Source organism: Oncorhynchus kisutch, linkage group LG13 (assembly GCF_002021735.2).
Source record: "Oncorhynchus kisutch isolate 150728-3 linkage group LG13, Okis_V2, whole genome shotgun sequence".
NCBI lineage: Eukaryota > Metazoa > Chordata > Actinopteri > Salmoniformes > Salmonidae > Oncorhynchus > Oncorhynchus kisutch.
In genome coordinates, this window is record NC_034186.2 from 547723 (window position 1) to 563429 (window position 15707).

At 44.2% G+C, this 15707-nt stretch overlaps 1 protein-coding gene across 1 annotated transcript in view; it reads right to left on the reverse strand.

Annotated features, from left to right (window-relative positions):
- LOC109882875 (protein Jade-3-like) overlaps positions 1-11073 on the reverse strand; it is a 73134-nt gene extending 62061 nt beyond the window's left edge. Inside the window, exon 1 of the mRNA XM_031838132.1 lies at positions 10869-11073. The gene's annotated coding sequence lies outside the window, so the exon portion shown is untranslated. The remainder of the gene's footprint in view (positions 1-10868) is intronic.
- Positions 11074-15707: the final 4634 nt, after the last annotated feature.

Genomic DNA, 15707 nt, shown 5'->3' on the forward strand with positions numbered 1-15707 from the left:
CCCTGACCATGTTACTAACCCCTGTAATATGGTATACTGTAACACCCCTAGTCCCCCTGACCATGTTACTAACCCCTGTAATATGATCTACTGTAACACCCCTAGTCCCCCTGACCATGTTACTAACCCCTGTAATATGGTCTACTGTAACACCCCTAGTCCCCCTGACCATGTTACTAACCCCTGTAATATGATCTACTGTAACACCCCTAGTCCCCCTGACCATGTTACTAACCCTTGTAATATGGTATACTGTAACACCCCTAGTCCCCCTGACCATGTTACTAGCCCTAGTACCCCTGACCATGTAACTAACCCTTGTAATATGGTCTACTGTAACACCCCTAGTCCCCCTGACCATGTTACTAACCCCTGTAATATGGTCTACTGTAACACCCCTAGTCCCCCTGACCATGTTACTAACCCCTGTAATATGATCTACTGTAACACCCCTAGTCCCCCTGACCATGTAACTAACCCCTGTAATACGGTCTACTGTAACACCCCTAGTACCCCTGACCATGTTACTAACCCCTGTAATATGATCTACTGTAACACCCCTAGTCCCCCTGACCATGTTACTAGCCCTAGTCCCCCTGACCATGTTACTAACCCTTGTAATATGGTATTCTGTAACACCCCTAGTCCCCCTGACCATGTTACTAGCCCTAGTACCCTGACCATGTAACTAACCCTTGTAATATGGTCTACTGTAACACCCCTAGTCCCCCTGACCATGTTACTAACCCTAGTACCCCTGACCATGTTACTAACCCCTGTAATATGGTCTACTGTAACACCCCTAGTCCCCCTGACCATGTTACTAACCCTAGTACCCCTGACCATGTAACTAACCCCTGTAATATGATCTACTGTAACACCCCTAGTCCCCCGGACCATGTAACTAACCCCTGTAATATGGTCTACTGTAACACCCCTAGTACCCCTAGACCATGTTACTAACCCCTTGTAATATGGTCTACTGTAACACCACTAGTCCCCCTGACCATGTTACTAACCCTAGTACCCCTGACCATGTTACTAACCCCTGTAATATGGTCTACTGTAACACCCCTAGTACCCCTGACCATGTTACTAACCCCTTTTAATATGGTCTACTGTAACACCACTAGTCCCCCTGACCATGTTACTAACCCCTGTAATATGGTCTACTGTAACACCCCTAGTCCCCCTGACCATGTTACTAACCCTAGTACCCCTGACCATGTTACTAACCCCTGTAATATGGTCTACTGTAACACCCCTAGTACCCCTGACCATGTAACTAACCCCTGTAATATGATCTACTGTAACACCCCTAGTCCCCCTGACCATGTTACTAACCCCTGTAATATGATCTACTGTAACACCCCTAGTCCCCCTGACCATGTTACTAGCCCTAGTCCCCCTGACCATGTTACTAACCCTTGTAATATGGTATACTGTAACACCCCTAGTCCCCCTGACCATGTTACTAACCCTAGTACCCCTGACCATGTAACTAACCCCTGTAATATGATATACTGTAACACCCCTAGTCCCCCTGACCATGTTACTAACCCCTGTAATATGGTCTACTGTAACACCCCTAGTCCCCCTGACCATGTTACTAACACTAGTACCCCTGACCATGTTACTAACCCCTGTAATATGGTCTACTGTAACACCCCTAGTCCCCCTGACCATGTTACTAACCCCTGTAATATGGTCTACTGTAACACCCCTAGTCCCCCTGACCATGTTACTAACCCCTGTAATATGATCTACTGTAACACCCCTAGTCCCCCTGACCATGTTACTAACCCCTGTAATATGGTCTACTGTAACACCCCTAGTCCCCCTGACCATGTTACTAACCCCTGTAATATGATCTACTGTAACACCCCTAGTCCCCCTGACCATGTTACTAACCCCTGTAATATGGTCTACTGTAACACCCCTAGTCCCCCTGACCATGTTACTAACCCCTGTAATATGGTCTACTGTAACACCCCTAGTCCCCCTGACCATGTTACTAACCCTAGTACCCCTGACCATGTTACTAACCCCTGTAATATGGTCTACTGTAACACCCCTAGTCCCCCTGACCATGTTACTAACCCCTGTAATATGGTCTACTGTAACACCCCTAGTCCCCCTGACCATGTTACTAACCCCTGTAATATGATCTACTGTAACACCCCTAGTCCCCCTGACCATATTACTAACCCCTGTAATATGGTCTACTGTAACACCCCTAGTCCCCCTGACCATGTAACACCCCTAGTCCCCCTGACCATGTTACTAACCCCTGTAATATGGTCTACTGTAACACCCCTAGTCCCCCTGACCATGTTACTAGCCCTAGTCCCCCTGACCATGTTACTAACCCCTGTAATATGGTATACTGTAACACCCCTAGTCCCCCTAACCATGTTACTAACCCCTGTAATATGATCTACTGTAACACCCCTAGTCCCCCTGACCATGTTACTAACCCCTGTAATATGGTCTACTGTAACACCCCTAGTCCCCCTGACCATGTTACTAACCCCTGTAATATGATCTACTGTAACACCCCTAGTCCCCCTGACCATGTTACTAACCCTTGTAATATGGTCTACTGTAACACCCCTAGTCCCCCTGACCATGTTACTAACCCCTGTAATATGGTCTACTGTAACACCCCTAGTCCCCCTGACCATGTTACTAGCCCTAGTCCCCCTGACCATGTTACTAACCCTTGTAATATATGGTCTACTGTAACACCCGGTAGTGTCACTAACTGAGACAGGAAAAAGAGGGCTGCACTGTGTGAAGTAAACAGCTCTAATAACTATGTACTGACACGTCCTATTTGGAGACACTGCTACTGACACGTCCTAATTGGAGAGACTGCTACTGACACGTCCTATTTGGGCGTGTCTAATGGCAAGCTATTCCCTATATAGTGCACTACTATAGACCGAAGCCCTATATAGTGCACAACTTTAGACCAGAGCCCTATTCCCTATATAGTGCACTACCATAGACTAGAGCCCTATTCCCTATATAGTGGTACTACTATAGACCAGAGCCCTATTCCCTATATAGTGCACTACTTTAGACCAGAGCCCTATTCCCTATATAGTGCACTACTATAGACCAGAGCCCTATTCCCTACATAGTACACTACTATAGACCAGAGCCCTATTCCCTATATAGTGCACTACTATAGACCAGAGCCCTATTCCCTATATAGTGCACTACTTTAGACCAGAGCCCTATTCCCTATATAGTGCACTACTACTGACCAGAGCCCTATATAGTGCACTACTATAGACCAGAGCCCTATTCCCTATATAGTGCACTACTATAGACCAGAGCCCTATTCCCTATATAGTGCACTACTATAGACCAGAGTCCTATTCCCTATATAGTGCACTACTTCAGACCAGAGCCCTATTCCCTATATAGTGCACTACTATAGACCAGAGCCCTATTCCCTATATAGTGCACTACTATAGACCAGAGCCCTATTCCCTATATAGTGCACTACTATAGACCAGAGCGCTATTCCCTATATAGTGCACTACTTCAGACCAGAGCCCTATTCCCTATATAGTGCACTACTTCAGACCAGAGCCCTATTCCCTATATAGTGCACTACTTTAGACCAGAGCCCTATTCCCTATATAGTGCACTACTATAGACCAGAGCCCTATTCCCTATATAGTGCACTACTATAGACCAGAGCCCTATTCCCTATATAGTGGTACTACTATAGACCAGAGCCCTATTCCCTATATAGTGGTACTACTATAGACCAAAGCCCTATTCCCTATATAGTGGTACTACTATAGACCAGAGCCCTATTCCCTATATAGTGCACTACTATAGACCAGAGCGCTATTCCCTATATAGTGCACTACTTCAGACCAGAGCCCTATTCCCTATATAGTGCACTACTTCAGACCAGAGCCCTATTCCCTATATAGTGCACTACTTTAGACCAGAGCCCTATTCCCTATATAGTGCACTACTATAGACCAGAGCCCTATTCCCTATATAGTGCACTACTATAGACCAGAGCCCTATTCCCTATATAGTGGTACTACTATAGACCAGAGCCCTATTCCCTATATAGTGGTACTACTATAGACCAAAGCCCTATTCCCTATATAGTGGTACTACTATAGACCAGAGCCCTATTCCCTATATAGTGGTACTACTTTAGACCAAAGCCCTATGGCTTTTTACCAGCCAAAATATTTTTGCCCCATTATCACATCAACCCCCTCCCCAGATGAGCATGCTTTGTAATGTTTTTAAAACAGGAAATGTATTAGTAAGAAGTAATGTGGTATACTGCTCAATTTAATGTGACCAGAGTCTTTTAATCAAAATATCAGAGACAAAATGTTCAGCTGCCCCTTTAAGGGTGGGAGGTTACCGTGGTAATGGTGTCACATGTCTGAGATGTTGGACGTGACTTGTAGTAGACAGCCACTCTGCTATCAGTTGAAGCAGCAGAACCAAACTAACATTGAACAACAACCTAGCTTGTGGATGAAACCATGTACAAAGCCAAGAAATACAGGACAAAGTCCCATTTTGCTGACTGGACTAAATCACACCAACTTCCATGTCTGTGGCAGTGCCCTCAAATATTAATCTATCAGCACGAAAACTGACAATTCAGCCACTTTATAACCTGTTTATAACCTGTTTATAACCTGTTTATAACCTGTTTATAACCTGTTAATATGCTGTAAGATGTGACACGGATGTTTTAGAGTTGTTGCTTGTCATACGACAGGATTCCTGGTTTGTGTCATGTTGAAGTTTCTGTATTGCCGTCATCTACAGCATAACTACAATTTCCAGAACAACCGATAATCGTCCAACCCGACATATCGGGTCGATATTGGCCTTTTCTAGTCTATTGGCTGTCCACTATGCCAATAGTCCCTATACATAGAAACACTGCTGCTATGCCACGAGCACTGTACAATGCTGAGGAATGTCTAGCTGGTCAAATCAGCATCTAGCTCATTCTCTAACAGAAAGGTAAGGTATTGAGAGGTGGATGAATTGACAGTGACCAAATATTTGTTTTGTTAAATCACTAATAATAAGGCTCGTGTGGACGTGTCCGGACAGACAGCCATGTGACCTGTAAACAAAGATTCAAAAGTGACTCTGCTGTAATAATAATACATATTGAATGCATTAACAGAAATGAGAGAAACCAACAAACGTTGTAGATACAAAAATATGGGAATGAACAGTAAAATGTATGTGCCTTCCCCACGGCCTCCCTTAGTGGTGATACTCTGTGCCGTCCCCACGGCCTCCCTTAGTGGTGATACTCTGTGCCTTCCCCACGGCCTCCCTTAGTGGTGATACTCTGTGCCTTCCCCACGGCCTCCCTTAGTGGTGATACTCTGTGCCTTCCCCACGGCCTCCCTTAGTGGTGATACTCTGTGCCTTCCCCACGGCCTCCCTTAGTGGTGATACTCTGTGCCTTCCCCACGGCCTCCCTTAGTGGTGATACTCTGTGCCTTCCCCACGGCCTCCCTTAGTGGTGATACTCTGTGCCTTCCCCACGGCCTCCCTTAGTGGTGATACTCTGTGCCTTCCCCACGGCCTCCCTTAGTGGTGATACTCTGTGCCTTCCCCACGGCCTCCCTTAGTGGTGATACTCTGTGCCTTCCCCACGGCCTCCCTTAGTGGTGATACTCTGTGCCTTCCCCACGGCCTCCCTTAGTGGTGATACTCTGTGCCTTCCCCACGGCCTCCCTTAGTGGTGATACTCTGTGCCTTCCCCACGGCCTCCCTTAGTGGTGATACTCTGTGCCTTCCCCACGGCCTCCCTTAGTGGTGATACTCTGTGCCTTCCCCACGGCCTCCCTTAGCTGGTGATACTCTGTGCCTTCCCCACGGCCTCCCTTAGCTGGTGATACTCTGTGCCTTCCCCACGGCCTCCCTTAGTGGTGATACTCTGTGCCTTCCCCACGGCCTCCCTTAGTGGTGATACTCTGTGCCTTCCCCACGGCCTCCCTTAGTGGTGATACTCTGTGCCTTCCCCACGGCCTCCCTTAGTGGTGATACTCTGTGCCTTCCCCACGGCCTCCCTTAGTGGTGATACTCTGTGCCTTCCCCACGGCCTCCCTTAGTGGTGATACTCTGTGCCTTCCCCACGGCCTCCCTTAGTGGTGATACTCTGTGCCTTCCCCACGGCCTCCCTTAGTGGTGATACTCTGTGCCTTCCCCACGGCCTCCCTTAGTGGTGATACTCTGTGCCTTCCCCACGGCCTCCCTTAGTGGTGATACTCTGTGCCTTCCCCACGGCCTCCCTTAGTGGTGATACTCTGTGCCTTCCCCACGGCCTCCCTTAGTGGTGATACTCTGTGCCTTCCCCACGGCCTCCCTTAGTGGTGATACTCTGTGCCTTCCCCACGGCCTCCCTTAGTGGTGATACTCTGTGCCTTCCCCACGGCCTCCCTTAGTGGTGATACTCTGTGCCTTCCCCACGGCCTCCCTTAGTGGTGATACTCTGTGCCTTCCCCACGGCCTCCCTTAGTGGTGATACTCTGTGCCTTCCCCACGGCCTCCCTTAGTGGTGATACTCTGTGCCTTCCCACGGCCTCCCTTAGTGGTGATACTCTGTGCCTTCCCCACGGCCTCCCTTAGTGGTGATACTCTGTGCCGTCCCCACGGCCTCCCTTAGTGGTGATACTCTGTGCCGTCCCCACGGCCTCCCTTAGCTGGTGATACTCTGTGCCGTCCCCACGGCCTCCCTTAGCTGGTGATACTCACCAGCTGGGAATATTGAAGACTCATGTTTGATTTGATATGTTAAAAGGAACCAGCAGCTTTCATATGTTCTCATGTTCTGAGCCAGGAACTTAAACGTTAGCTTTATTACATGGCACATATTGCACTTTTACTTTCTTCTCCAACACTTTGTTTTTGCATTATTTAAACCAAATTGAACACGTTTCATTATTTATTTGAGGCTAAATTGATTTTAATTGATGTATTATATTAAGTTAAAATAAGTGTTCATTCAGTATTGTTGTAATTGTCATTATAACAAATAATAAATATTTAAAAAATCTGCCGATTGATCGGTATCTGCTTTTTTTGGGTCCTCCAATAATCGGTATCGGCGTTGAAAAACCTAATCGGTCGACCTCTGGTAGGTAGAGTTAATAAAGTGACTATGCATAGATAATAACAGAGAGCAGCAGCGTGGAAGAGGGGGGAGGGGGGCAATGCAAAGAGTCTGGGTAGCCATCTGATTAGATGTTCAGGAGTCTCATGGCTTGGGGGTAGAAGCTGTTAAGAAGCCTCTTGGACCTAGACTTGGAGCTCCGGTACAGCTTGCCATGCGGTAGCAGAGAGAACAGTCTATGACTGGGGTGGCTGGGGTCTTTGACAATTTTTAGGGACTTCCTCTGACACTGCCTGGTATAGAGGTCCTGGCAGGAAGCTTGGCCCCAGTGATGTACTGGACCGTATGCACTCCCCTCTGTAGTGCCTTGCGGTCGGAGGCCCGAGCAGTTGCCATACTAAGCAACCAGGCATCCCGTCCACAATCAACTTAGAAACTCTATCTCCATTCCAAAAGACTGAAACAGATTTCAGATACTTGTGTTGCTCCAAATCTTAATAACCTGTTAACTTCAAATGATATGCCTTGGCTAACGAAGATTAAACAGGACCTGATTAACTGGTCACCCTACCAAACTCTTTTTGGCAGGATGAATATCCTTCATCGGCTAAATGATCTACTCCCAAATATCCCCTGCCATCTATCGCAGTCCTTTTGCCAGAAAATGAATGTCAATCTAAATATATCTGGAACAATAAGAAACCTATTAACCTAAGGAGTTAGCAGGGATCTCTTTGCCAAAACCACAACTATATTACTGGTCTGCACATGATTAGTTGGTGCCTAGACAGACACCACACAATTTAGGTTGGGATTGAATCAATAGCATGTCACCCTTACCATGTATTTTAATAGCATTGAAAAGATCCCGACCTTATCTGACAATTGTAACAGTGCATAATACACTCTTAGCTTGGAAACATGCAAAGAGGTACCTGCAGATTCCAGACGATGTATCACTCTGGTCACCATTTGCCCTTAATCAAGATCCCCCCCCCAAAATAAGGATTATTGGACTTCTGGACTAGAAGAAGATGATGATTGCTTACCTTAAGCCTTTATTTACTCAGGACACTCTTAAATCGTTCCAACAGATAAAAACTGAGATTGACTTTCTCAACAAAGATTTTTTTTACCTACATCTTAGACACTTCATAGGAGTCAATTAACTACGTTTTCAAATGACTGAAGATTTTTTTTAAATCTATTTACGAATCCTACTGTTTGGAGAGGTTTAATCTCCGACATATATTCTATTTGACAGAAGTTCCTCATCTTATGCTGCGTTGAAACCTGTTTGGGAGAGAGACATTGGACATGGGTGAGGAAGAATGGGCTTCTATATGCCAACGGGTCTACCCCAAATGCAACTCCATAAGCAAACAACTCCATTTCTTCATAGAACCTACTTTACACCGGTTTGTCTTCACTCTACTTTGATTGTAACATTGTGCTTGACCCTGATTCTGAACATCTGCTCAATAACCTTGTAAACTTAGCCCCGAAAAATCATATTGTTACTAAGGTCCACACCTGAAGTACCATCTGCGAGAAAGTGGCTTTCTCAAGCTTCCGCTATTCTACCCCTATTAAAAAATATAATTTAAAAGGAACTCTAGAAAAGTACATTCTGTTCGTAGCTGTATACCATTAGTTAGGGCCAGGATGATCCCAATAATCACAATATTTTTTCCATGGCAAAAATGAAAACATGAAGCAATTCAAACTCCTTGGTCCTTTAAAAACCTGCTGTACGTAAAATATTGTGTGCTATAGCTTGGAAATAAATACCCGTGACTCGATGACAACATAATGATGTTTGTTTACAACATTAGCGAGGTTTTCCTAAAGAAGTTCAATCCACTTAATGTTTTGTTTCCTCCAGAATTCCTCTGACACTACTTCCACAGACAGAACAATGAGGCAGATATTTCACCGGATGTATAAATATGAGGCATCCGGTTGGCGTTCACACTCACTACCAAATATGGTGATGAGAGGAAGTCCAGTGACCGGCAGTGGGAGAAGATTGAGCAAGATGGCCGTTATGCTACACATTTCCTCATAGATTAAACATTTGATCTCCATACAGGTTTCGGTTTCCAAAATTAGAAACTGTAACAAACGGAGTGGACTAGATTTTGTAGACTTTACCCTATGTCAAAGTTTTTAAAAATGACATTGTTTAGAAGGAAAGCCAGGGCAAACAGAAGTATTACACAGGCTCACTTCAAAGTAGGTGTTCCCTAACGGAAATATGCAAACCAATGCTAGAAAGCGCCAATAGGATCTCACTAGCTCCTGCTTGGCTCTGCCTACATCCGTGCTTGTTCTTCCCGATATCATTCATTTACTCCAATTGGAAACGACAAGTTATGGTCTATATTGGGTTAGTTATAAATATATTTGCTACTCCAGTTCCATAGATTAACTACGCTCATTTACGAAAAAGGAAAGTTATTTTCATGAGAATAAAGTGCATGAAATCATTGTGTTTTGTTCTTATAACTATGGCAGGACGCGTTGTCTAACTTATTACGTTATTCACCATCAACTAACTAGTCTAAGCATAGGCTAACCCAATTTGATATATAACTAGCTAACAGTAATATGGAACCCCAGTATGTAAATGAGAAGACAAATCTACTATCCTACATTTACCTCCACAAATGACCAGTTTCCTGAAGCTAATCAGCAGACCCCGGCCCCTGTCACTCAAAATATAGATTCTGTAAAACCATGCATATTGCATATAGCTAGACCAAAACTACAAACCACAGACATCCAGACTGGGACAAACCACAGACATCCAGACTGGGACAAACCACAGACATCCAGACTGGGACAAACCACAGACATCCAGACTGGGACAAACCACAGACATCCAGACTGGGACAAACCACAGACATCCAGACTGGGACAAACCACAGACATCCAGACTGGGACAAACCACAGACATCCAGACTGGGACAAACCACAGACATCCAGACTGGGACAAACCACAGACATCCAGACTGGGACAAACCACAGACATCCAGACTGGGACAAACCACACACATCCAGACTGGGACAAACCACACACATCCAGACTGGGACAAACCACAGACATCCAGACTGGGACAAACCACAGACATCCAGACTGGGACAAACCACACACATCCAGACTGGGACAAACCACACACATCCAGACTGGGACAAACCACACACATCCAGACTGGGACAAACCACACACATCCAGACTGGGACAAACCACACACATCAAGACTGGGACAAACCACACACATCCAGACCGGGACAAACCACACACATCCAGACTGGGACAAACCACACACATCCAGACTGGGACAAACCACACACATCCAGACTGGGACAAAACACTGGCGGCCCTAGCGCCAAGCTCAGGCCTCGCTTCATGACGTGGACTACAGCACCGCGGTGGCTGAAATCAAACGGCGCCGCCACCAACACCACCACTCCGGCTACTTGCGATGCCTAAAATATCACTCCATTTTAGCTCCCAGCGGCATTTCTCAATGTCTCAATTAATTCAGACGTTAATCCATTAGAGTATCGATGTGACCGCGTATCACATTAATAATTTGTGCCATACGAGGGTGAAATATCTAGATGAGAGAGGAGGAAGTTATCTAGTTAGCAGGCCATAGAGCCTGGCTGAACCATATGGCAAGCAGGCTCGGCACACAGCGACAAGATTGTTCAGCGACCTTACCTTGGGGCAGCGGTAAATTCTGCAGCTTATTGAGACTCGTGATATCTATCACCCAATTCCTCACATATAAAACACCGCAGACTCTTAGTAAAACGGTATTTTTTGGGACAGTATTTCCCAGAGTTAGCAGCAAGCTCTCCGCATTACGGCATAACAGGGCTATTGTACCACCCTGTCCGCTGGGTCATAGACTCCGCCTGGCTTGGGGCTGTATGGTCAACACTGTACTTCGGTTTAAAATCTATTGAATTTATATTTACGGTCTCTGGTTAAAGCATTGGCCTGCGCTACTGTACTGAACTAAACTGGTGATATTCTGTCAAATATATTGAACTGTATATCTGAGTATTTTTTTTTGATAACATACAACACCTGGAATACACTGAGTATACAAAACATTAAGAAAATCAGGTCTTTACATAGACTAACCAGGTGAAAAATATGATACCTTATTGACATCACTTGTTAAATCCACTTCAATCAGTGTAGATGAAGGGGAGGAGACAGGTTAAAGAAGGATTTTTAAGCTTTGAGACATGGATTGTGTATGTGTGCCATTCAGAAGGTGAATGGGTAAGACAAAACATTTAAGTGCCTTTGGACAGGGTACAGTAGTAGGTGCCAGGTATCCCATTTTGAGTGTTTCAAGAATTGCAATGCTGCTGGGTTTTTCACACTCAACCGTTTTCCCCGTGTGTATCAAGAATGATGCACCACCCAAATGACATCCAGACAACTTGACACAACTGTGGGACGGATTGGAGTCAACATCCCTGTGGAACTCTTTCGACACCTTGTAGAGTCTATGCTCCGATGAATTGAGGAGGTGCAACTCAACAGTAGGAAGGTGTTCCTAATGTTTTGTCCACTCAGTGTATGTGTCCGTTTCAGTCAACAATAATTTGCTCCTGACACAAACATGTGAGTGTTTGTCAAATGCAGAGAAATGTCAACAAACTAAGTTTAATCAAGGTGTGAAGGATGAAAGTCTTAAGTGGATTATATATTGTAAATCTGTTTACTATATCTGGATATGGCCAGTCAGCCAACGAACATATAAACTCAGCAAAAAAAGAAAAGTCCTCTCACTGTCAACTGCGTTTATTTTCAGCAAACTTAACATGTGTAAATATTTGTATGAACATAAGATTCAACAACTGCGACATAAATTGAACAGGTTCTACAGACATGTGATTAACAGAAATTGAATATTGTGTCCTTGAACAAAGGGGGGTTCAAAATCAAAAGTAACAGTCAGTATCTGGTGTGACCACCAGCTGCATTAAGTACTGCAGTGCATCTCCTCCACATGGACTACACCAGATTTGCTAGTTCTTGCTGTGAGATGTTACCCCACTCTTCCACCAAGGCACATGCAAGTTCAAATTTTTTTTTTTGCTCAGTTTATTTCTGTTTACTATACCTGATTATGGCCATTATCAGCCAACTACCATATATATATACACAGTGCCTTGCGAAAGTATTCGGCCCCCTTGAACTTTGCGACCTTTTGCCACATTTCAGGCTTCAAACATAAAGATATAAAACTGTATATTTTTTGTGAAGAATCAACAACAAGTGGGACACAATCATGAAGTGGAACGACATTTATTGGATATTTCAAACTTTTTTAACAAATCCAAAACTGAAAAATTGGGCGTGCAAAATTATTCAGCCCCTTTACTTTCAGTGCAGCAAACTCTCTCCAGAAGTTCAGTGAGGATCTCTGAATGATCCAATGTTGACCTAAATGACTAATGATGATAAATACAATCCACCTGTGTGTAATCAAGTCTCCGTATAAATGCACCTGCACTGTGATAGTCTCAGAGGTCCGTTAAAAGCGCAGAGAGCATCATGAAGAACAAGGAACACACCAGGCAGGTCCGAGATACTGTTGTGAAGAAGTTTAAAGCCGGATTTGGATACAAAAAGATTTCCCAAGCTTTAAACATCCCAAGGAGCACTGTGCAAGCGATAATATTGAAATGTAAGGAGTATCAGACCACTGCAAATCTACCAAGACCTGGCCGTCCCTCTAAACTTTCAGCTCATACAAGGAGAAGACTGATCAGAGATGCAGCCAAGAGGCCCATGATCACTCTGGATGAACTGCAGAGATCTACAGCTGAGGTGGGAGACTCTGTCCATAGGACAACAATCAGTCGTATATTGCACAAATCTGGCCTTTATGGAAGAGTGGCAAGAAGAAAGCCATTTCTTAAAGATATCCATAAAAAGTGTTGTTTAAAGTTTGCCACAAGCCACCTGGGAGACACACCAAACATGTGGAAGAAGGTGCTCTGGTCAGATGAAACCAAAATTGAACTTTTTGGCAACAATGCAAAACGTTATGTTTGTGCGTAAAAGCAACACAGCCCATCACCCTGAACACACCATCCCCACTGTCAAACATGGTGGTGGCAGCATCATGGTTTGGGCCTGCTTTTCTTCAGCAGGGACAGGGAAGATGGTTAAAATTGATGGGAAGATGGATGGAGCCAAATACAGGACCATTCTGGAAGAAAACCTGATGGAGTCTGCAAAAGACCTGAGACTGGGACGGAGATTTGTCTTCCAACAAGACAATGATCCAAAACATAAAGCAAAATCTACAATGGAATGGTTCAAAAATAAACATATCCAGGTGTTAGAATGGCCAAGTCAAAGTCCAGACCTGAATCCAATCGAGAATCTGTGGAAAGAACTGAAAACTGCTGTTCACAAATGCTCTCCATCCAACCTCACTGAGCTCGAGCTGTTTTGCAAGGAGGAATGGGAAAAAATGTCAGTCTCTCGATGTGCAAAACTGATAGAGACATACCCCAAGCGACTTACAGCTGTAATCGCAGCAAAAGGTGGCGCTACAAAGTATTAACTTAAGGGGGCTGAATAATTTTGCACGCCCAATTTTTCAGTTTTTGATTTGTTAAAAAGGTTTGAAATATCCAATAAATGTCGTTCCACTTCATGATTGTGTCCCACTTGTTGTTGATTCTTCACAAAAAAATACAGTTTTATATCTTTATGTTTGAAGCCTGAAATGTGGCAACTTTCGCAAGGCACTGTATATATATATATTTTTTTAACCTTCATTTAAATAGGCAAGCCAGTTAAGAACATATTCTTATTTACAATGAAGGCCTAGCCCGGCCAATTGTGCGCCACCCTATGGGACTCCGAATCACAGCCGGTTGTGATTCAGCCTGGAATCGAACCAGGTCTGTAGCGACGCCTCTAGCACTGAGATGCAGTGCCTTAGACCGCTGCACCACTTGGGAGCCCAGTTATTATCCTGAGACAGGATATCCTGTATATCTGTTTACTATACCTGGTTACGGCTATTGCCAGCCAACTACCATGTACAGTTGAAGTCGGAAGTTTACATACACTTAGGTTGGAGTCAGTAAAACTAGTTTTTCAACCACTCCACAAATTTCTTTTTAACAAACTATAGTTTTGGCAAGTCGGTTAGGACATCTTCTTTGTGCATGACACAAGTATTTTTTCCAACAATTGTTTACAGACAGATTATTTAATTTATAATTCACTGTATCACAATTCCAGTGGGTCAGAAGTTTACATACACTAAGTTGACTGTGCCTTTAAACAGCTTGGAAAATTCCAGAAAATTATGTCATGGCTTTAGAAGCTTCTGATTAATTAACTAATTAACTAATTGACATAATTTGAGGCAATTGGAGGTGTACATGTGGATGTATTTCAAGACCTACCTTCAAACTCAGTGCGTCTTTGCTTGACATCATGGGAAAATCAAAAGAAATCAGCCAAGACCTCAGAAAATAAATTGTAGACCTCCACAAGTCTGGTTCATCCTTGGGAGCAATTTCCAAATGCCTGAAGCTACCACATTCATCTGTACAAACAATAGTACGCAAGTATAAAAACCATGGAACCACGCAGCCACCATACTGCTCAGGAAGGAGACGCGTTCTGTCTCCTAGAGATTAACGTACTTTGGTGCGAAAAGTGCAAATCAATCGCAGAACAGCAAAGGACCTTGTGAAGATGCTGGATGAAACAGGTACAAAAGTATCTATATCCACAGTAAAATGAGTCCTATATCAACATAACCTGAAAGGGCGCTCAGCAAGGAAGAAGCCACTGCTCCAAAACCGCCATAAAAAAGCCAGACTACGGTTTGCAACTGCACATGGGGACAAAGATCATACTTTTTGGAGAAATGTCCTCTGGTCTGATAGAACTGTTTGGCCATCGATATGTTTGGAGGAAAAAAGGGGAGGTTTGCAAGCCGAAGAACACCATCCCAACCATGAAGCACAGTGGTGACAGCATCATGTTGTGGGGGTGCTTTGCTGTAGGAGGGACTGGTGCACTTCACAAAATAGATGGCATCATGAGGTAGGAAAATTATGTGGATATATTGAAGCAACATCTCAAGACATCAGTCGGGAAGTTAAAGCTTGGTTGCAAATGGGTCTTCCAAATGGACAATGACCCCAAGCATACTTGCAAAGTTGTGGCAAAATGGCATAAGGACAACAAAGTCAAGGTACTGAAGTGGCCATCACAAAGCCCTGACCTCAAACCTATAGAAAAGTTGTGAACAGAATTGAAAAAGCGTGTGTGAGCAAGGAGGCCTACAAACCTGACTCAGTTACACCAGCTCTGTCAGGAGGAATGGGCCAAAATTCACGCAACTTATTGTGGGAAGCTTGTGGAAGGCTACCCAAAACGTTTGGCCAAAGTTAAACAATTTAAAGGCAATGCTACTTAATACTAATTGAGTGTATGTAAACTTCTGACCCACTGGGAATGTGATGAAAGAAATAAAAGCTGAAATAAATAATTCTCTAT